This window comes from Nyctereutes procyonoides, unplaced genomic scaffold (assembly GCF_905146905.1).
Source record: "Nyctereutes procyonoides isolate TBG_1078 unplaced genomic scaffold, NYPRO_anot_genome, whole genome shotgun sequence".
NCBI lineage: Eukaryota > Metazoa > Chordata > Mammalia > Carnivora > Canidae > Nyctereutes > Nyctereutes procyonoides.
Window position 1 is genome coordinate 12,291,527 of NW_026575043.1, and position 22,243 is coordinate 12,313,769.

The following is a 22,243-nucleotide window of genomic DNA, read 5'->3' on the forward strand; positions in this document are numbered from 1 at the left end:
GTTGGTCTTTGAAAGAGAGGATGTTCTCTGCCCAATGTACGTGTGCACACGTGCACACGTGCACACGTGCACACACACACACACACACACACACACACACTTTGCTCCTTTCAGAAGTCAGAAGCTTAATCCCATGATTTTTAGAAGGAAGGAAATGAAGATAGGTCAGCTGGGTTAAGGCAGGGATTATTTTTAGCAGCAGAGAAGGTGACCTCCTGGAGACGCTAGCTGGCTGTTGGGGGAGGGACAGAGTTGGATGTGACTTAGTCTGCTCAGGCTGCCACAACAAAGTGCCACAGACTGAGGCTCTTAATCAGGAGAGGTTTGCTTTTCATGGGTTTTGAGGCTGGAAGTCCAAGATCAAGGGGCCAGCAGGCCTGGGTCCTGGTGAGGGCTTGCTTCTGGTTTGTAAATGGCTGCCGTTAGCCGTGTCCCTACATGGCCTTTACTTGGTGCTGGAGGGGACAGAGGGAGAGAGAGAGAGAGAGAGAGAGAGAGAGAGAGAGAGAGAGAGAGAATCTGTCATCTTCCTATAAAACCACTAATCCCATCATGAGGGTCTAACATCTCATTAGGGAATCTCAAGCTGATCACCTCCCAAAGCCCCCATGGCCACATGTTAGGGCTTCAACATCTGAATTTTGGGGGACATGGACATACACCTCACTTTGCCCTGGTAGCCTGGGAAGGTCTCAGTGCCCAGCCCACTGATGGCTGACCCTGCTCAGTCACATCCAGCTTCAGGAAACCTTGGACTCCCCCTTCCTGGTGGGGTCACCACCCCCTCGGGATGGTGATGGTCACATGAACTGAATGGAGAGGGAGGTGGAAGGACTTTCTAATAAATCCAGCTCCAAAGCTCCATTGTTCTACAAAATGTCCTGGCCTTTAGTGGGCCACCCCTTCCCCACCACCACTGCCCCAAATCATACTTCTGCTTACATTTATTTTTTAAAGATTTTATTTTTTTATTCATGAGAGACACACACACACACAGAGGCAGAGAAACAGGCAGAGGGAGAAGCAGACTCCCTGCGGGGAGCCCGATGTGGGACTGGATCCCAGGACCCTGAAATTATGACCTGAGCTGAAGGCAGACGCCTAACCACTGAGCCACCCAGGCCCCCCAAATTTTAAATCTCAGTCAAGCAATTTGCCTTGATATCGTCTGGAAAACTTACCTATCCCTTTAATCAAATCTCTACTTCTTTATATCCATTTCCCTACCCGTTTACCTGGTCGTACAAAGTACTGCACAGAATTAGTTACTCTGTCCCAAGGGCAATTTGTTGTAAATGATTTCATTTTCCACTTCTCTTCAGCACTATATTCGGAAACAAAAATTTGGGCTGTGCTTGTAGCTGATGTTGCTCTCTGGTACTCTTGAGTTTTGCAGTAGGAGGAGGGGGGAGAGGAGGGGAGCAGCTGGGGATCAGACAGAGAGATGAGATGGTGGCGATAGAGTTTGCATGGCTCCTTTGGTGGCTTGAGCTCCACACCAGCCAGCACACAACCTGCTTGATTACCTCTCCATTCAGGGAGCTCACCCCTCTGAGGCCAGCTAATGTGAGGAGTGGAGAAAGGCCAGGAACAGGGACAGCCTTTTTTTTTTTTTTTTTTTTTAGCAGCTGGAGCAAAAAAGTCTCTTTGATGTTTGCTTTTTCCTCCTTCTTTCTTGGATTCATATAAAAGTGTCAAGTTGTTTGTGACTGAGGGAAGCTCATACTGTGTCCCAGTCGCTTGAACTTGAGGAGCCAGACCTCACCATTTCAAAAGACACAGTGGCCTTGTGCTCCATCTAGGGAGGTCCGTACATAGACACAACAGTCTCACTTGCTTTACGCACATATAAGGATTTGCAGTTTTTGAAAACAAATTTAACTAACACCCTTTTCTTGGGGAGGGATGGCGTCTATTTTTTCCCCTTCAAAAGTCTTTTCAACCTCCTGTCCATTTATAAGACTTCTTGCATAGAAGCAGTGAGGTGGTGGTGGGGGGCTGTTCCCTGCAGCCCTGTTGTCCTCAGTGGTGAAAGAGGTGGTAAAAGTAAGCCCTTTTCTGTCTCCATATTCCAGCTTCGAGGAGGAAAGTGCCAAATTATCCTGCAGAATGTTCGAAGACCTGATTTGACCCCAAAGTCCTCACTGAGAAGAAACAGATGTGAAAATAAAAGATGTCCTTTTTCAAAGAAATCCTGTCTTTTATCAAGAGGCTTCGACAGAAACCTGTCCCCTGGCTCCCAAGGATGCGGTGCGTCCAGGAAGGCCGCACCCAGCTTACTGGGCTAAGTGGCCTGGTGCAGGGGCAGATCTACGGCCTGGGCACTGCACTGTAATCGGTTTTGAAAACACATTTGCACAGTGGCCGGGAGCCAGGCGCTCCCTTCCCGCATTGCTTTCCATGTCACAGGGCTGATTCCTTATTTTAAAGTATTTTTACACTCTGTGTTCCCCAAACTTCCAAAGAGACAGGCTCTCCCAAGTCTTTAGGACTGGGTCCTGCCTGCACTCTACTTCCTCTTGATGAAAAGAAGACTCAGCTCGGTTTGCTCATCCTTATGGCAGGATCCGACCTGCAGTTTACTTGTGATGCCCGGAAGCCAGCTTAGATAGGGAGCAGATTGGAGCATCATCAGATTTTCAGCGTTGCAGTGCTGGATTCAAAGTCCAATAAAAATAGAGCAAAGTATCTTTTGAAGGCATAGGAAACATGGGCTGACACGAGTGTGCGTGTGCGCTTCATCTCATGGGTGCGTTGCAATGAGTGAAGTGGTTTTGCTTCAATCCTGAAGCTTTCATTTTCTCCTCTGAGCATTTCCAGTCTTGAAGCCCAGCTCGTCCTCCCTCCGGGTGACACGGGGAAATCCAAATCCAACGTGGGAGAGAGGCTTGCTTTCAGTCTCGGTGGCTGAGATCATTGTGCGGGCAGAGGTGTGACACGATGTTAACATCGTGTGGGCACAGGAGAGTTTCATGGGGTGGCTTGTGCGTGTGTGTGTGCGCGCGTGCATGTGCGTGTGTGCATGTGCATGCATATGTGTGTATCGAAAGAAGGAAAAGAGAATTCAGATTCTCCGGGGTAGAAGTTCTGGCCTTTGTTTTAGATTTTGAGTTACGAAGAGTTGCATACGGCTATAAATATGAACGTGATTGGCAAAATCTGCAGATTAAATAAAATCTGTGAATGGTGTAGAATGCTTTATACACACTGCACATTGGCAGTGTCTATTCATAGGATACACATTCTAGAATTTGTTCTCTCTCCTTTTTCTGAGCTCACTCATTCTACTTTTGTGTGTACCTTGCTTCTCCTCGTTCTTCCTGCAGAAATATTATTTCGAGCAGCCTAACTGGAGATGTGTAAGCAGGGTAGCTCCCGAGATCCTGTCTGTTTAGATCAAAGGGCAGGGCTATTCCCCAATGTTGGCAAAGGGATTACTTAACAAGAAATCCTTGTCAGTGTCAACGTGACACATGGGATGACATCACACTTGGGAGAAATAAGGATATAAGTCAATATTCCCTCACCAGCTTCAAAGTTGGAAATGCTTCTACATAAGAAGCTTCTTATTCCTTTGCCTGTTACTCTGCAATTAGAACTGACACCTGAAAAATTTCTCCCACTAATTTTTTATTGTGATCATACTACTAGAAACCTTGGCAGCAAGGTTGCCATCTTTCTTTCTTTCTCTCTTTCTCTTTCTTTTTTAAAATTTTATTTATTTGAGAGAGATAATGAGTGGGAAGGGAAGAGAAAGAGGCAAAAGCAGATTCTCCTCAGAGCAGAGAGCCTGACATGGGAATTGATTCCAGGACCTTGGGATCGTGACTTGACCCCAAGGCAGATGCTTAAGTGACTGAGCCACCCAAGCACCCCCAAGGATGCTTTTTCTTTCCTTTCCTTTCTTTTCTTTTCTTTTCTTTTTTTTTTAAAGATTCTATTTATTCATGAGAGACACACAGAGAGAGGCAGAGACATAGGCAGAGAGAGAAGCAGGCTCCTTCTGGGGAACCTGATGAGGGATCCAATCCCAGGACCCTGGGATCACACCCTGAGCCAAGGGTAAACGCTCAACCACCTCATCCAGGTGCCCCAAGGTTGTCTTTTCTAAGCAGTGGAATTATCCACATCTTCCAGCTTTGTCCATTCCAATCTCCCCTTTCCAGCAAGGCATGGAAAGAGATTTGCTTTACTATGGAATTTGGCAAGTTCAAAATACTTAAATCCTTCCTGCTGTTTATACTTTTCTGATTTAGGAGAGGCTGGAAATATTGGAAATCTACATCCCTCTGGACTTTGCAAAACCCAACCTGTTATAGAAATTCTTGTGAATTTGTCACAGATGACAACTAGCCTGAAAAGACCAAACCTCAGCTGCTTTGGAATTAACTATTTAAATGAATGTGTGTGTTCCCCATGCTTATCCCAGGATGGGTTTTAGCATTTAAAAAACTGGGAAAATCTTACTCAGTCTTTCACTTTTCTGACTTCTCTTCCTCCCTGGGCCTGAAAGAAGGTTTGTGCTTGAGGGAGGAGGCATACTTGGGAAGAATTTCCAATGTTTTAGACATTGTTATTTCTCAAACTTTATTTTTTAAATTTTTAAAAAGATTTTTAATTTATTTATTCATGAGAGACACAGAGAGAGAGACAGAGACATAGGCAGAGGGAGAAGCAGACTCCCTGCAGGGAGCCTGATGTGGGACTTGATCCCAGGACCCTGGGATCAGGACCTGAGCCAAAGGCCCAGGATGCTCTGCTTCTCAAACTTTCATGTGCTTGTGAATTGATTGATCATTAGGACATCTGGTTAAGATCCAGACTTGTGGGTGGCTCGGTGGTTGAGCGTCTGCCTTCAGCTCAGGGTGTGATCCCAGAGTTTTGGGATTGAGTCCCACATCAGGTTCCCCATGGGGAGCCTGCTTCTCTCTCTACCTATGTGTCTGCCCCCCTCTCTCTCTCTCTCTGTTCTTCACAAATGAATAAAATCTTAAAAAAAAATACAGACTTGGAACCCTTAGATATAGGGCTGAGTCTAAGATTCTGCATTTTATTTGAAGGTTTATTTATTTGAGAGAGGGAGAGTGGATGGGGAGGGGCAGAAAGAGAGAGACAGAGAAGGAGAGAGAGGGAAGCTCAAGCAAACTCTCTGCTGAACGCAGAGCCTGATGCAGGGCTTGATCTCATGACTCTGAGGTCATGACCTGAGCTAAAATCAAGAGTCAGATGCTCAACCGATGGAGCCCCCCCAGGTGCCCCTGAGATTCTGCATTTTTAACAGTTTCAGGTGATGCCCATGATCTATAGTTGGAGGCACACATGATGGGCTCTTGCTTCCTCAGTGGCAGTGGAGGGGAGAGGCACCCACCTTAAACCCACAGTGCAAAAGTTCTGGAAAATTCCTTCTGACTGCTCCCAGGCCACCAGCATTTCGCTCGCTTGCAAGCCTTCTTCAAAAGTACTTAGGATAAATTAAATAATGCTCTGCTCTTTCAGGAGCCAGCATGTGGGAGACAGGAGAGAGACAGGTTACAGAGAGAATGGCATCAGACAGATACAGAGAAAGATAAAGGCAGAGAGTCCCTCCTGTAATGTCTGTCACTCTCTATCTCTTCCACTCTTTCCTCTCTGTTTCAATTTCTTTTTTTTTCCCCATCTTGTTTCCCTCACTGCTTTCTGTCTGTTGTAAGATAACAGAATCATTCTGCTCAAGTTCAGAGCATATGGAGGCTCGGAAGAAAAGCGGACTGCACTCGGAGCCAGGACGGCAGCACCCTGAGGCCTAGCTCTGCCCCTGGGTGCAGCGGGGCTGGAAATTTGGGATCTCTGGGCCTCAGTTTCCTTTTCTGTAACATGAACGAGTTTGGTTAGATGATCTCTGGACCCCTTCCAGCTCTGCAGCACTGCGATTTATAATCCATGTCAGTAAGTTTATCTGTCATCTGTGACGTGGGGCAAATCTGTTCAACTTTCAATGTAAATGAGTTAACCAGAAGGTCTCCAGGGTTCCCAGAGTTCATAATTCCCATTTCTGCCAGGTACATAATGTGTGCTCAGGAATCTCTTGAGGGACACCCATATCCCCTGCATGACTGGAGCTCACTTGCAGGAGGGTGTCTGAACGAACCACCTTCTGCATTTCTGAAAATCTGGTCTTCTGTAGGGCTTTCATATCCTTTGTTGTTCCTGTGGTTTTAAAAGATTACCATTACTATTATTCATATCATATGAGGGGCAGATTCTTATCTTACAGTCCCCAGAATCAGAAAACACACTTGTAAGCCTTTACAGCCTGACGCTATGAGAACTGCCTTGTAAATAATGTCCTTGTTATTTCTTGGGGAGGAGGAAGAGAAGAAGGGTCTGTTGGTTAAGGGGATGGAGTATGATGGGGCAAAGGATGGTTGACCCGTTATCTTTCTTTTGTTTTTCCTTTAAGTTGTTTGATTTACAATTGTAATCACCAAGAAGTAATCAGATACAAAGAACCGGGCAGAAGGGGAAACAAAAAGAAGCCACTCAGCATTGCAGAGGATAAGACCTGTCCTCAGCCCAGTGGGTGACTGTGGGGAACACACCGGAGTGTAAACCTCCAGAAATAGTTTTCACTGGCTTCTGTTTCTGTTCTGGGTTCTGAGTCTGTAGAGAAAATGAAACCAATTGGAATAGAAGTTGAAGTTATTTTGGACCATTCGATAATGATGCAGAGAACAGGGTACACCTAACCTAAGTAGGTGTGTTTTGAGATGACTTCTTAGGGGTGGGTGACCAATGCTTCTGACTTCCTGGGCCTGGTATTGTCAGGTTCATAGGTTGGTACCCAGGTCCCTGTGTCGGTCACAGGGAGGAACATATTTTCACTCATTGCCTTTTGGAGTCCCAGCAGTGGTCTAACAAAGATGGCAGTCTTCATTAATTATGCGAAGCATTCCCTTGAGTAGAGGTAACAAACTCACCACTTGCCTTAGCTGGACTTTAACTTTGATCCTTGTATGACAAGTTGCATTTACACATGAGCAGCTAAACATGCCAATTGGGACATTAATTTCCCAGAACTGATACTTTGGAGAACTTGAAGTATGTTTGTGGGGTTAGGAGGTTGGTACAGCACAAGTGAAGGGAGAAAACTTCTCAAGAAGGGTGGGCGAGGCTGTGTGACACTGTTTGAGGTGTCTTTCGTGTTTCTCTTATTTTTTTTTAAAGATTTTGTTTATTTATTCACAAGACACACACACACACACACACACACACACACACACAGAGAGAGAGAGAGAGGCAGAGACACAGGCAGAGGGAGAAGCAGGCTCCATCCCAGGATCAGGGCCTGAGCCGAAGGCAGAGGCTCAACAGCTGAACCACCCAGGCATCCCGTGTTTCTCTTATTTATTTTTCTAGAAGGTTTTCTATGAGATCTCCTAAGCTAGCTGGCCTTGCTGATAATACTTCTAACGATCTCTGAATCCTCATTCAGACATAGGCTATGTTTATTCATCTGATAACTCTTTTTTTCCAATGGGTAGGCTTGGAAATCTGTTGGTAAAAGGCGCTGTACTGATTTAGTTTCTTCTACCAGCTATTTAATGAAGTGTTGAGTTGCTGTTTGTTTAATACTGATGCCTTAAATGTAGAAACAGATGGTAAGCCAGTTTGAGCAAAGGGATGCCACTGTCCATCTCTGCCACCATCTCCCGGTCTGAGCGCAGCCTTGCTGCTACGCTTACTCTGGCCCCTTGCTGGCCTGCCTGCTTCCCCTCTTGCCCTGTTCCAAATCGGTTTCCTCAGTGTAGCCAGAGAGATTGTTTGAATTGCAAATCAGACTGCGTCACCCTCTGTTACAAATTGCCTTAATAGCTTCTCATTGCAATTTAAAATTTTTTAATATTATAAAAACCTATGAATCCATTGCCCATAAGAACTGGAACATTAACAAGAACGTTTGTCTACTTATGCGTTGAGCCCCATCCCACAACACTGCCAACTCACCATTCTGAGCCTTGTATTTAATTATTCCTTGCTTTATTTAAATGTGGTTTTGTTTTATAAATGTATTCCTAAAAAGTGTCCTGTTAAATTTTAGTTACCTTAAACATTATGAAAAGTTCATCATTCTCTGTGTTATCTTCTGAGACTTGCTTTTTTCCTTTAATAATAGATGGCTGAGATGCATCCATACTCTTGCAGGTAGCCGTAGCAGACTCGTTTGAACTACTTCGTAATATTTCACTTTGTGACTGTGCCATCATGTGCCTCTTCTCCAGTAGGTGGGTCTTTGGTTGCCTTCAGGGTTTTGCTAAGGGGACGCTGCTGCTGAGAAGGCCCTTGTAGAACTTCCCACTGCTCTTAAAGACAAAATCCTTCATGTGGCCTCAGGGTATCTGCATGGCCCAGCCCCAGCCACACTGTACACCCTCACCTTGCTCCTCGCTCACCTCATATTCTGTGCTTCTGCCCCTCCATCCCAGACAGAGCTACAATAAAGGATAGAAGAAAATAAGAAAAGTGTGTGCAAGAAATTGAAATAGATGCCCTTTCTCTTCCCCTTCCTGTCAACTCCACCATTTTCTTTCTTTTTTTTTTTTTTTTTTTCAACTCCACCATTTTCTGTAAACCCCCAATCAATCATTAATCTAACCTGGGCATATCTTACTTGATATTGTGGAACAGGAGGTCAGTTCATCTATTTAGTGTGTTTATAGCTCCCCGTACCTCCTGTATTGAACACTTGGCCCAGTTATCATGTTTAGCACGCTGCATTTGCGTGACTCTGCTGAACACCTGCTCTGCTACTGGACTCTGAGCCCTGAGAGGAGGACTGTCTGTTACTGTTCACAATTGTGAACCTAGCCTGGCCTAGCAGGACCTAGCATGGCACCTGGCACAGAACAGGAACTCTGTATATATATTCTCAAATGGATAGAACAGGAATCCCTAATCCTCAAGAGAAGAGTAATTCCTAATCCTCGAGAGTGATCTGAGACCACAGAAGAAAATCCAGTGTGCTTCTTCCTTAATCTCTAGAGCAAGAGTTGACAAACTTTTTTTGTAAAGGGGCAGATAGTCAACACTTTAGACTCTGCAGGCCTTGTGGTCTCTGACATCAGGTAATGTTGCTGCTGTATCACAAAACAGCCATAGTTCATATGCAAATGAAAGAGCATGGCTGTGTTTCAATAAAGCTTTATCTATGGACACTGAGACTTGAATTTCACATAATTTTAATTTTCATGTGTTATGAAGTGTGATCGTGTGTTACAAAATATGGTTCTTGTGATTTCTTTTTCCAACCATTAAAAGCCATGAGAACCACTCTTAGCTTGTGGGAGGTTAAAAGCAGCTGGTGAATCAAAATTGATCTGAGGGCCATGGTTGGTGGGCCCCTGCTCTAGAGTAACCTTGTGCCCTGGCCAGTCCAGTGACCTTGGATCAAGGTCAACCCTTAAGCACTATTTGTAAATAGGTAGCCACTGGGGATGGAGGGTGAAAGAAAATCCAGTTAGTGCCTTCTTTAAAGAGTTAGAAGGTGATTTTTCCCCCTTTCTTCCTCTTTATTTTTTTAAACTTTTCTTGAAAAGTTGTCAAATGGTTCTCTCATCCCTCACCCTTCCATCACCATCTTCCTCCTGCAATTAGAATTCAGGCACTTAAAAGTGCATTTAGGCACCCAAATCACATGATAAAGACACTGCACACCCACTCACCTCGCTGTGCTCTCCTGGCTGATTCATTTGGCAGGAGTGGGAGACTGACCACTGCAATTCACTGACACTTTGACATATCAAGGTCTCGGTCAGGCTGGCATCACGTGGTCTGTCTACCTTTGCATGGGCGTAGGCATGGATCCACTGACATTACCATGGAACCGGGAAAACAAAGCAAAACAAAACAAACAAAGGCTTCTGCTTTGCAATATTTGTTAATATAAAGCCATGTTGACACACTTTTTAATCTGTCAGCAGACGAACCCTGGAAGGTAGCCCATACTGTTGGTGCGTTAACTTGTTTTTGTTCACCGAGATGGAAATATTAATTTATTGGAAAGGATGTGTATCAGTGCAGCTCTGAAGAGAAAGTGACTGTGTGCGGCTCTGGCATGTAGCAGAGGGGGGAGGAATGGAGCCATGGGGAGGGAGGGCACCGCTGACCTCTGATGGCCTGACCCGCTGAAGGTGGCGGTGTCTTGTGTTGACTTATCAGTGTGGAAATTGTCAGTACCACACACCCTTGCAGGTGGAAGGGCACTTGAAAGATGACCCAATTCTGCCCTTTTGCACTCAGAAACTGTCCAAGTGATTTTCTGGACTCTCTCTGAAGGCTGATGGTCTTCAGGTTCTAATTTACCTCCTTTGGTAGAATGTCTCCAGATAGCTTTTGCTCACTGAGCAGAGTTTTTCTGGGTGAATGTTACCCCATTTCCTGGTGTAGTTCTTTGAGAGGTCACCTGGGTAAATGCAGTATATACAGATGTCAGGACACCTGCCAAGCCAGCCTTCTCTTTTGCCTGAAATTCTGTGCTAACTGGTGTTCCTGCTTCTACTCTTGTCCCAAATCATTCATTTTCCAAAAATATATAAACTTTTGAGGCAGAAATCAGATCATATCATGCATTTGCTTAAAATCCTCTGGAGGATTTCATAAAATGAAATGAAATGAAATGAAATGAAATGAAATGAAATGAAATGAAATAAAATAAAATAAAATAATAAAATAAAATCCAACTTTCTTATTTTGTGTTATGGGTTCAACCGTGTCCTCTCCAAAAGGTGTTGATGTTCCAAGGAGCTGTGAATGTGAACTTATTTGGAAACAGTATCTTTGCAAATGATTAAGTTGTGGTCAGTAGGGTGGGCCATAGACAATATGACTAGTGTCCTTATAAAAAGGGAAATTCCGGGGGGATCCTGGGTGGTTCAGTCACTGGTACATTTGCCTTCAACTCAGGTCATGATCTCAGGGTCCTTAGATTGAGCTCAACAGAGAGTCTGCTTCTCCCTCTTCCTCTGCCTCTTCCCCAGCTTGTGTGCACACACACACACACTCTCTCTCAAACAAATAAGTAAAATCTTAAAAAGGGGGAGGGATCTGGATAAGAGACAGATATGCAGGGAGGTAAGACAATATGAAAACATAGGGAGAATGTCATCAATAAGCCAATGAATCCCTGAGGCCACCAGAAGTAGGAGAAAGGCCTGCAACAGTTTTTCTTTCACAGGCCCCAGAAGGAACTCTGCTGACACCTTGATCTTGGACTTACAACCTCTGGAACTGTGAAGGAATAAATTTCTGTTCCTAAGGGAACCTAATAAAGCTGATTGCCCCTTGAATAATCTCACTCTTGACCAACTGTACCTTAATGCTTCTCAACTGGGGCAACACTGATACAGGTGTCAGGGGTAAGGGTGGGGGGGGGTTGGGGAGCTTTTGTGTAATTAGAACCAGGTGCTTTATTGGCATTTATTGGGAGAAGATGCCAGAGATGCTATAAACGCATGGAACAATCCCACACTCATAGCCCCACTGAGAATTACTGCACCAGACTGACCTTCATTCAATTCTGTAAACCTTCTCTTTCCCCCAGTAGCCTGCAGCCTTAGCATGAGCTGTTCCTTTTGCCTGGAAGGCTCCTTACTGCTTTCCATGTGGTTTAGATCTCAATTTAGATGTGATCTTCCCAGACAGGCTTTCCAGATTATAAACTATTCACTTGTTCACTCAGTTTCACATCAGTCTTTAAAAAAATATTCCTGCATAGATAGCATTATTACTATTTTTTGTTCTTTTTAAAACCTATGGGATTATTTGCTTGTCTCCTCTCACTAGAAGCTTCACGAGAGCAAGGACTGTGTTTGTATGCTCAGGATCTAGAACAGAGCCTAGCATAGTAGATGGTGCTCACATATAAATGTTGTCTGAAGGAACCAATCATGAGCCCTGAAGCTGGAAATCTGTGAAAGTCTGGGGGCTGGGGAGAGAGGAAGGAAGAAATGGGAAGGGAGAGGGTACAGAAGAGGGTGGGGTTGGTGAGGTGTGGTAGGAGAGGTAAGAAGGGCAGAGAATTTAACAGCAGCTGGACTTTCCAGACTGTTCTTGGACCATGAAACAAGAGTCCACAGGTTCCTGGAAGAGCCATGGCTGGAGTGGCCTTTATTCTTCATTCAGGAAGGAATAAGCTTGTGGAATTCATTATTCCCAGAATGGTGGAGCCTGGAAAATAGAACCAGTTCCTCTACAGTTTAAGAGGAGCTCATGGATGATGGTGGACATGATGTTTTTTAATGGGTTATTAGGATACTTGGGGCTTAGTTGGGGAAAACCCAACTGTAAAGTTGACATTGAGGACAAACCTACCTTCCATTGAATGCCCTTTCATGTTTCTGTGAGAGCCAGAACTGGACTGAATGGGACCTAGACTTGCCCAGTGTGACCATCCTTGCTCTTTAGAGGTTTACCTTTTCCTTGAAAAGGTATACGATATTCCACAAACTCCTACAAGGACCTTGAAATTGAGGTCCTTCCTTTCGAAGGACATCTAATCATGAAAATACTGTTCTGTTTTTTAAGCCAGTTGTAGCTTTTATTTTTCCCTTACAAGTCCTCTGTTTTACTTAGTTTGCTTTCTACAAAGTTTCCTTTTCCATCTTGCTGCACACTCAGAACTTGGAGGCAAGAGACACAGTTCTCCATGGAGCGAGAGATGGCCTGCGTTGTAACTCTACCTCTGCTGCTAATTTGCTGGATGACCTCTAGTGTTTTGCTTCACCTTGGAAAGGCCTCAATTATTCTACAGAAAATTTGACGGAGTACATTCCACCACAGGGGACTGGTGATTGGTGAAAGAATGCGATAATATATGGGAAAACACACTGAGGAACTTTCTGCCTTGCTTTCCTGTTCCATCGTTTTGTTATTTCAACTCTTGCCCAAGACCCTTCCCTCCCTGGTGGCCCCTCACCTTTCTTGTCACCTTTCCCTCACTCAGACTTCAGTCAATGTGTCCTAAATTCACAATTTATGGAGTCTTTGAGTACCGATTGCACTCTTAATTTGCTGATCTTTAATAAACAATGGTCTTGTCTTTAAGTCGGCTGGCTCACATTTTAATTTAGATTGGTTTACTGGAAAAAGAAAAAAATATATATATATGATTACTCAAAAGGGAAAACTATGCGTGTGTATATATATATTTATATGTATATGACAACCAGATCATAAGTTTGTCAAGCATATTTTCTGACACACATTGTATCAGGACATGATTATAAGAATAAAAACATCATTGAAATTAAAAGAATAAAAACATTTGAGGAGTCCTGGCTTAAGCACCCCTTCCTCAATAACACCTTTTCCAGCTCTCCCCCATCCCTGAATCTGTTCCCCTGTTGCATACATTTGTTTCCTCCTTTGTGACAATCTTTCCACCTGCTGGTAACCATCACTTTGTACGCGCCTCCTCCGCTTGACTGTAAGCACCATGGGGGCAAGAGCAGGGCTTGCACATCCAGGCTATGCAGCAGAGTACCTGGAAGTACATAGAAGGCATTCAAAAACATTTTGTGCAATTAGATAAAAAGTTCATCCACGTACAGACCTAAGAGAAACTTGAGACCACCAGTGGAAAATTGCAATGCATGGCACTTTCTCTTTCTTGTATTCCTGGGTTTTCCAATCTGGGGACACGTAGGGTACCTGTGAGCAGCCAGGCCACAGTTAACTCGTAGGAAGCTCTGGGAGACATAGTTAGGAGTCTAGGCCCTTCCTCTGTTGGTCCACATTTCAGGAGTTGATATGGGCAGAGCATAAAACTCAGGGCTACAGAATTCTCAAAGCTATGAGTTCTTGGAATGTGTAAGTAACGGGTAATTGGCAACTTATTTTTCTATCCCGACAGACTTCTTCCCATATAAAGTATATTCCCCCAGGGAGTGTTTTGTTGTTGTTGATCATGCCTGGGCACTACTTAAATCTTCATGGAATCCCCAGAGGAGGCCCTAAACCATGTTTGTACCTGTTGTTCCCTTGACCTCCCACATCTGGTTCTTTTCTAAGTTTCCACAAGTTTATGAATGTCTGAGCAAGCGATCATGCAGACATTGTAGTGTCTTGGCAGGTGTCTGGTTCTGCATGGGTACTGAGTCCTTGACAGTGGTTTTCTAGAAAAATGATGTGCTCCTTATCTATTTGCTAATTCTTTCCACATATCACAAGACTTTTCTGTAAATTCCCATCAGTCTTGACAAAGTTATCTTGTAGACTTATGTAGTGATTTTGATGGCTGCACAGAGCTGTTTGTCTTGTTCAGAACTAAATTAATAACACCACGATGGCACCTACTTTAGCACCAAACTTCTTAAACTCTCCTAATATACTAATCAGCATGTCAGTGAAATATTTTTTTTCTGGATAAAGACAAGCCTGGTGAAATGGATTAGACATTCACACAGCATTGCATAATTCAGCATGCCAGGGTGGTGCATATGATTTGCATTAATAGCCTGCCCTGGAAGCGGCTGCTCATAGGTTTCTCTCATTAGGTCGAATATCGAAGATTCCAGACTGTCAATCAATTACTGTAATTTCCTCTTCCATATTTATTCCATCACCATCATTGACAGCTACCATTAAGTGACATTAATACAATACAATATCATCTTGCATTTCTACAGAGCATCTCAGGGTGCCTCACGGTTCCACTCCAGCCAAGAAATCACATTACAAAGGAAAAAGGACCCTTATTCCCTAGGTAGAAAATGGGCTGCCAACTCTCTTGAGTACTGTGGGAGTTGCCCAGAATCTCTGGAGATGCTCCTGGCTTCTGGGCATGGGTGTTTATTTTTTGTTGTCTGAAAATACCCAAGGCTGTGACTCTGGGAGGCGAATGGCTTAGTGGGCTGTGATGACTTTCCAGGGAGCCCACTCAACTACACTTCCCACTTCTATTCACCCTTGATTTCGGACGTGTTTATGAGGCAGGGCCAGAGGGGTCCCTTGTGGAATAATTCAGTTTCTTAGAAGGGCAGCAGTAGCTGTATGCCACCCATTTGCCATACTTTCTGCCTCCACACCACCTCCCTGCCTCACCACCTTGCATGATCACTTAAAATACCATTGGCCACTTTGACTCAGAATGTGACAAAGCCCTCCTTTGCCAGACAGATTATTTATGTAGGCTAAGTTGCCAGTGTTGGGATATCCTCCCTTCTCCTTCTGTCGTTTCTGTAGTCAGGGATTATCAGAGTTTTGCTACACAGAAGCCACCTCTGTTGTCCAAGCATCAGCAACTGAATATATGGAATATTTCCTTGCTCAGTTTTGGGTGTCACACCAGTAGGGCTTCCAGATAAACCACAGTATGCCCAAGTTATATTTGAATTTCAGATAAGCAATACATTTTTTTTAGTATAAATATGCTCCAAATATTGCATAGAACATATACAAATTTTCATCATCTATCTGAAATTCAAATTTAATTGAGCATCCTGTTTTGTTTTGTTTTCCAAATCTGGCAACCCTACCCATCAGGTGAGTCAAGGGCTAAAGAACCAAGCCAATCAAGCTGCTGAGATCCTAGGAGAAATCAAATCAAGACAGTATGTCTCCATTAAGCCAAAGTATTTGCAAAGTGCTGTGCTCACAGCTGTGGGAGATGCAAAACAGTGTCAGATCTGGTGAGAAAATAGGAGAGGAATGGTCACAGGCCCGAGAGACACTTTGGTGCTAGTGCAGAAAGTTTGGCTCAAGGACTGTAGAAAAGCAAAAGAGTATTAAAAAATGTTTCTGGCAAAAAAAAAAAATGTTTCTGGCAGTTTTCTTTATCTATAACCTTTTGTGATGGCTTCTTGCAAGCAGAGCTTCTGCTTCACTGCTCAGGGGAAGGCCAGAGAGATTAGAGAATAACATTCTCTAACACACAAAGAGGCTTGTGGACACAGCACCTGCCTTAGTCTTTTACTGCTGAGGCAAAGCAAACATCATCTTGATTGACGATTGAGGAGAACTGGGGGCAGACAATCAATAGGTACTTGTGGATTGGATGAGTGACAAATTTTTGAGTAGAGAGTGCATGATGAACGATATTTTACCAAGACTGTTTCAGAGGTGTTGTGTGGGAGAATGAGGAGAATAAGTCCCTCTGATAAGTGGGAAAAAGTGGTCTGCTCTGATGGGTGGCCCCTGCCTAAGTATCCGCACTGACATGGCTGTCCCTCCTTGTCCCATAGCCTAGCATCAGATGGCTTAGGGTGCCTTGAGCCCTCATGATTTTTGGAGCAAATTATGATTGTTCTGTTTCGTCTGAGAACCAGAAGAATAATTATATACCAGGGGACCGAGGTATGGAAAAAACAAAAGGCACAATTGGGGCAAAGAGAGGACAAAATTTAAAAAGTGACTTAAGGAAAAAGTAGATGAGCTGGTGACTACTGTGTCATTCATTTTTTTTTCTTGATCAATTATAATTTGTGCGGCTGGGGGATAAAGAACATTATGCCTCATATTTTTGTTTCTGTTTCTGCCAGGCAAACTTCAGTCTTATTTTTAATGACTTTTCAAGCTGTGAAGAAACTTTATTGAATATCCAGCAGCAAGAGCAGTGCCAGGACTTGGAGAACAGGTCTGTCTTGCTCCAAGACTTGTCCTGAATCACCACTGAGGCTGCTGTCTCCCTGCTGCAAAGCTACTCTGCAAACCGCCTCTTCAGTTTCACAGATGTGCTTGTTGATGAAACCACACAGATAATCTATTGCTTTCACGTGCATGCATTGTACTTTATTTTACTGTTTGGTACAAAAAGAAACTCACAGTCTGGATTCAGCATAATCTAGTCTGCCTCTGTGATATGGTTTATTTGCAAAGGGATAAAGACATAGACTCCTTTCCATCTTCTAACTTTCTAGGATGGCCAACCCTTTTGGAAAAAATGGTATTTAGGGCAGAGGTAAAGAGATTATCTGGTTATTTGGTAAAATAGTTAACATCATATTTTACAAAAAAGAAGAACCCTAATCTGATGACAACCCATAGAAAGCAGCAGCAACAGAACAACACAAGTATGTGTGATCTTTTCAAAGACATCTAGATTTGTTTCGGAGGAGGATGGGAAGGCTTCTGAGATCCTGGGAGAGGAAAAGGATATCAGAGCTGAAAAGGAGCTTTGTGATCCTTAAAGCTGCTTGAGGGTTTGGAGAGAATGAGACCAGACCCGCCTTATAAACCCTAGGTGATCACACTTCTCCCACAGAGCCATTTTGGAAACCAAGAAAGAATAAGTGACTCAAGAATTTTAAAATTTAGTAAAAAAAGAAGGGATCCAAGCTTCAATCCTTCCTCCTCTCTTTCCTTCCCTTGTGCTCAGGTTCTTTTTAACTTAAATTAAAGAATAAATAGTTAATAAAAAGGTAACCTCTACCTATGCTTTTGCCCTTGTGCTGACCTTGAAGCAGGGCTCTGCACTTCCATGTCTATCCCTCAATGAAAAGTCACTCCACAATGCAGATTGTACTGAAGATTTTAATCTACTGTTTTTTATTCTTTTTAATTTAATTTAAAAAAAGATTTTATTTGGTTATTCATGAGAGATGCACAGAGAGAGGCAGAGACATAGGCAGAGGGAGAAGCAGGCACTTGATCCCAGGATCATGGGATCATGACCTGAGTCAAAGGCAGTCATAGGCAGAGGGATTATGGGACTTGATCCCAGGATCATGGGATCATGACCTGAGTCAAAGGCAGACGCTCAACCACTGAGCCTCTCAGGTGCCCCTAATTTTTATTTTTAAAAAATATTTTATTTTAAGCAATCTTTATACCCAACATGGGGCTCAAACTCATGACTCTGAGATCAAGAGTCATGTGCTCCACTGACTGAGCCAGCTAGGTGCCCCTTTATTTTTCAATTAAAAAAATTTTAATTCCAGTGTAGTTATCACACAGTGTCATATTAGTTTTGGGTGTAGAATGGAGTGATTCAACAATTCTGCACATTTCTCAGTGCTTGTCAAGATAAGCTGTACTGAAGATTTTATAAGGAAAGCTGAAGAGGGGATTTACATCTCACAGTGCTCAGATTTCACTTCTCAATTTGCTGTTCAGATGTCTCTTCTCAATTTTCTTCTCAACTGTTGGCCTTTGTATTTTTAAACCTTTTACAAAGTAGTTTCTCAAAGTCTTTTTGTTAGTGGATTCTCCCTCTCCCCCACCACTCATGATTCTTTTGCAGAAAAATTGAGCTGTTCCTCACTTCTCTTGGTCCTTGACACCAGCACTCAGGTTTAGATTGGGTTTAATCCGAGCATTCCTCTTTAAAATGCACATCTCTTGCTTCTTGCAAGGGATTCATGTAAAACTGCTGAGGAAAATGAGGATTATCTTCATAGTACCACTGGAACATAATTTATCAGGGAATGATATCTGGCAATGTTTACCATCTGCTCTGGGTTTCTTTATTTTTAGGTTACTTGCTGACTCCATCTCCAAAGCTAGAGGTTGGGCTTGGTGGCTGTGGAGATGAGTAGGTTCCTGTCCTATCACTTTAGAGGATGAAATTGATTCTTTCCCCACCATTGAGTGAATGTTTGCCAAAAATCCTGAGTTGATATTTTCCCTAGTAGCTGGGAGAGAAACTGATCTTTTGTTTTGTATTTCTTCCTTCTCTTTTTTTTTTAGGGGCTGCCCTCCTTGGAATTTCCCCCATGTCTCTTGGGAGGATCCTGAACTTTGGCTTTCCTCGTGTGATAAGAATTCAATCTTATCTGATTGATAAGATTGCTGACCACACTAAATTTCAGATTCTAAGATCTTAGAATCAGATTCTTAGATCTGTGTTAATTTTCAGATTTTAATGTTACTGGTTGCTTATGCTTTTGGGGACAATGAAGAGTCTCCTGTATGTGGCCCCAGAACACCCAAGATGTTTGCTCACAAGTTGTCTTGTGGACTCTTTCCTCCTGCAGTTTTCTGTTACTTGTATCTGACCTGTGCTCGTTAGGGTCATATTTTTGACTGTGAAATTCATGCTTAAAGTATACCTGATACATACCAGGCTACCAAAGATGTTTGTTAAATAAATCTGGAAAGTTCCCAATAGGAAACTTGGGTTGCATTGCATTTTGCTGCTTATCATTTGTCTCCCTCAAAGACCTCGTTTCTGTCATTCTTTTCTTTCTCCTTCTGACTCACCTGCCTGTGATATTCTTTGACCACCTCATCATTATTTGATTGGTGATTCTGCTCAAGCCCAAAAATCTTGCCTCTTCTCTCTCAACTTACTGGTTTCTATGGTGCATCTTCTTTTCCAATATTTCTTTCTAGGTCAGACATTTTCCCTTGTTATTCTTTCCCTTATACGATGCATGTCACAAGCTAAGAAATATCAGCTGCTACATCCATCCCCTTCTCGGCTTCCTCTCACAAGACCTTCCTGTAGCTACTGTGGTTACAGTGACTCCATGTGCCCTTGCTCACTCATTTCTATCCTTGTCATTCAGGGTAACAGTTCAGTGATCTTTCCCCTTCTCTGTCCACTGAGTTCATTTACAACTTACAGTCCAGCCAGTTTCTGGTTGTCAACCTGCCTGACCGTGACCTCTACTGTTTACTCTTGCTGTCTGTCCCTTCCTCCATATCTCCCATGTCACCTTTCATCTCTGGAGTTGTCAGTATTCACTCCAAGTTGTTTCTTTTTCTTTCATTCTTTTGCTTCCTTTCACATTCTTTTTTGTTGTTGTTTTCTTTCTTTTTTAAAATTTTTGAATAATTATAGATATGTCAAAAGTTGCAATGAGAGCAAGGAGAGCCCTGACTGGTCTGTGGCACCTTTCACCCAGTCTCCCTCTCCCAGGGTCACATCTTACATAATTAGAGTACTACATCAGAACCAAGAGACTGACATTGGTACAATGTGTGTGAGGAGTTCTAAGCCATTCTATCATATGTGCAGATTCATGGAACCATCACATGCAGAACTATTCCATTACCACAGAGGTCTCCTTCACGCTGCCTGCTTATAATCATACTCACCCACCATCCCCAACCCTATGGCAACCACTAATCTGTTCCACAATTCTGTGATTTTGCCATTTAGAGCATTATCTGAATGATATTGTATAGAACATGACCTATTGACACTGGCTTTATTCTCCTTCAACGCAATGCCCTTAAAGCCCATCTCAGTTGTTGTGTGTATGAATAGTTGATTCCTTGTTATTCCTATGTAGTATTCCATGACATAGATGTACATTTACCTACTAAAGGACACCTTGGTCATTTCTAGTTTTGGGCCATCAAATAGTATTTTCTCTCTTTCTATATTTTTCTTCCAGGTTTCTACTTTTAGCAGATGTAAAATGAGGAAGACTTATCCCTTGGTTCTTTTGACAACCTCCAGTGACTGACAATATAGATACACTGTTTTTTTCAGAAACAGGATTGGGTTTTTGGCACCTGGGCTTACACCCTTCCATTCTAATTCTTGTTTGTCAGTAAGTGCCCTGTCTGGGGGTGAATGCACTAGATTTAACCTCCACAGAGGTGTTCCAATATAAATTTTGATCACAAACAAAAATCAGGTTTAGTTATTTTAAGTTAGGATGTTAATTTAATGTGACTACATTGTTAGAAAGGCTTTGGTGTCTGTTCAGGAAAGCCTTCAAGTTATTTCTGGCAAAATATATTGAAACGAGTGGCCTTTAGAACTCAGTACTCAAGGGAAAAAGGGCAAGCGGAGTTTCAGCTGTTTGCCTTGAAGGTGGGGTCACCCAGTGGCATTTGCTAAAGGAAAAAAAAATCATAGGCTTATTTTCCAAATGAATTTAGGGTTCAATGTTTTGTTAGCCCTGCATGTGTTTGAGAGGGAACCCCTGAGCACTGGTGGGCAGTTCTATCTCGGTTCTAGTAAATGAGTGGGTTTGCCTGACATTTTTGGCATGCAGTAATGAAGGTTGACATAGGGTTTCCCTTCGGTGAGTAACTTGGCTTCATTCTATGTTTGAAGATTTCACATATTTGCATCATGTCCAAGGTGAGGTGATTATATGGCAGAGGAATAAAAGTGTAAATATTAAAATGTTACTGGACACTTGACAGTCTTCCAGGGGAAAAGGGGATTTAATATATGTGAAATAGAAGTTTGGACTGGCACATCAAGATTTCCTTTTTTTTTTCCTTAAGGTTTGCAGGAAATTTAAAAATTTGATACTTAAAACAATAATCAGAATCTTCTTCATTTTATGAAGTTTTAGGTCTTGGCTTTGTTGGGAACATTCAGTTTTGGATAAGACATTTGTGAAAGTAAGATCCCACCCCTTATACCTCCCTTCCTCCCCCTTCCCTCCCCTAAATTTGAATGCTTCTTAATGCCTGGGAAGCGATAATGCCTTATATTCATATAAACTGCATCTGGAGGAATGAAAGCACTTTGTACACTTTATGTAATGAATCGCTAATTTCCCTCCAAGTAGGCAGAGGAAGGTGAGCTAAGATAGGTGCTGTGGATCTCTGCATTTGTGTGACAAGCTCTGAGTCACCAAAGTGAGTCACTGGCAGGATGGGGAAGGCGCTTCCCATCCAGGCTGATATTCTCAGACTAGCATTTGTTTTTACAATATCTTAAGGTGTCTCCAAGTGTCTCATGAGATTACTGTAAGAGTCACATGAAATCTGAATGACTTTTAACCCAAAAAAGCAAAAGGGAAAAAACAAAACCACTAATGGAAGGTTTCTTTGATGCATTATAGAAGAATCCATTCCAGGGCAGTGTTGTAGCTCAAGAAAGTTTGAGACATGGCTTTAAATGAGAATTTATTGCAACTGCTCAGGGGTCAAATCCGAGAACCAGGACATTGAGGGTAAAGGGGAGGGGAAATCCAGTGGTCTCTTTTTTAAAAAAGTTGCTGATCAGAGTTCTTGGGCCCTCCTTTAGTAATACTGTGAACATTATAGTAATCAGAATTCTGTATTAATCAGTCTTTCTGCACATCTGCAGGGTGAGGGCTGATACTGGCAATGATGACTCAGATGTGAAACATCTTGGCTCTGAATGATCGAAAGCCAAATTTCACTGAGCTTATAATGGCGTTGGTCTCCATGTTGTGCCATCATATTCGAATCCTGTGAAAAGTAAGAGTATCTTTGACTAGCCATGGTGGCAATCCAATGAGGAAGGTAACTCATTTGCTGGTGTCTCTGGGTCATGGAGTTTCCAGTTACATCCTCCTAGGCAGTGTTTAGGCTTCTAAGCACTCAAGCATCCAGA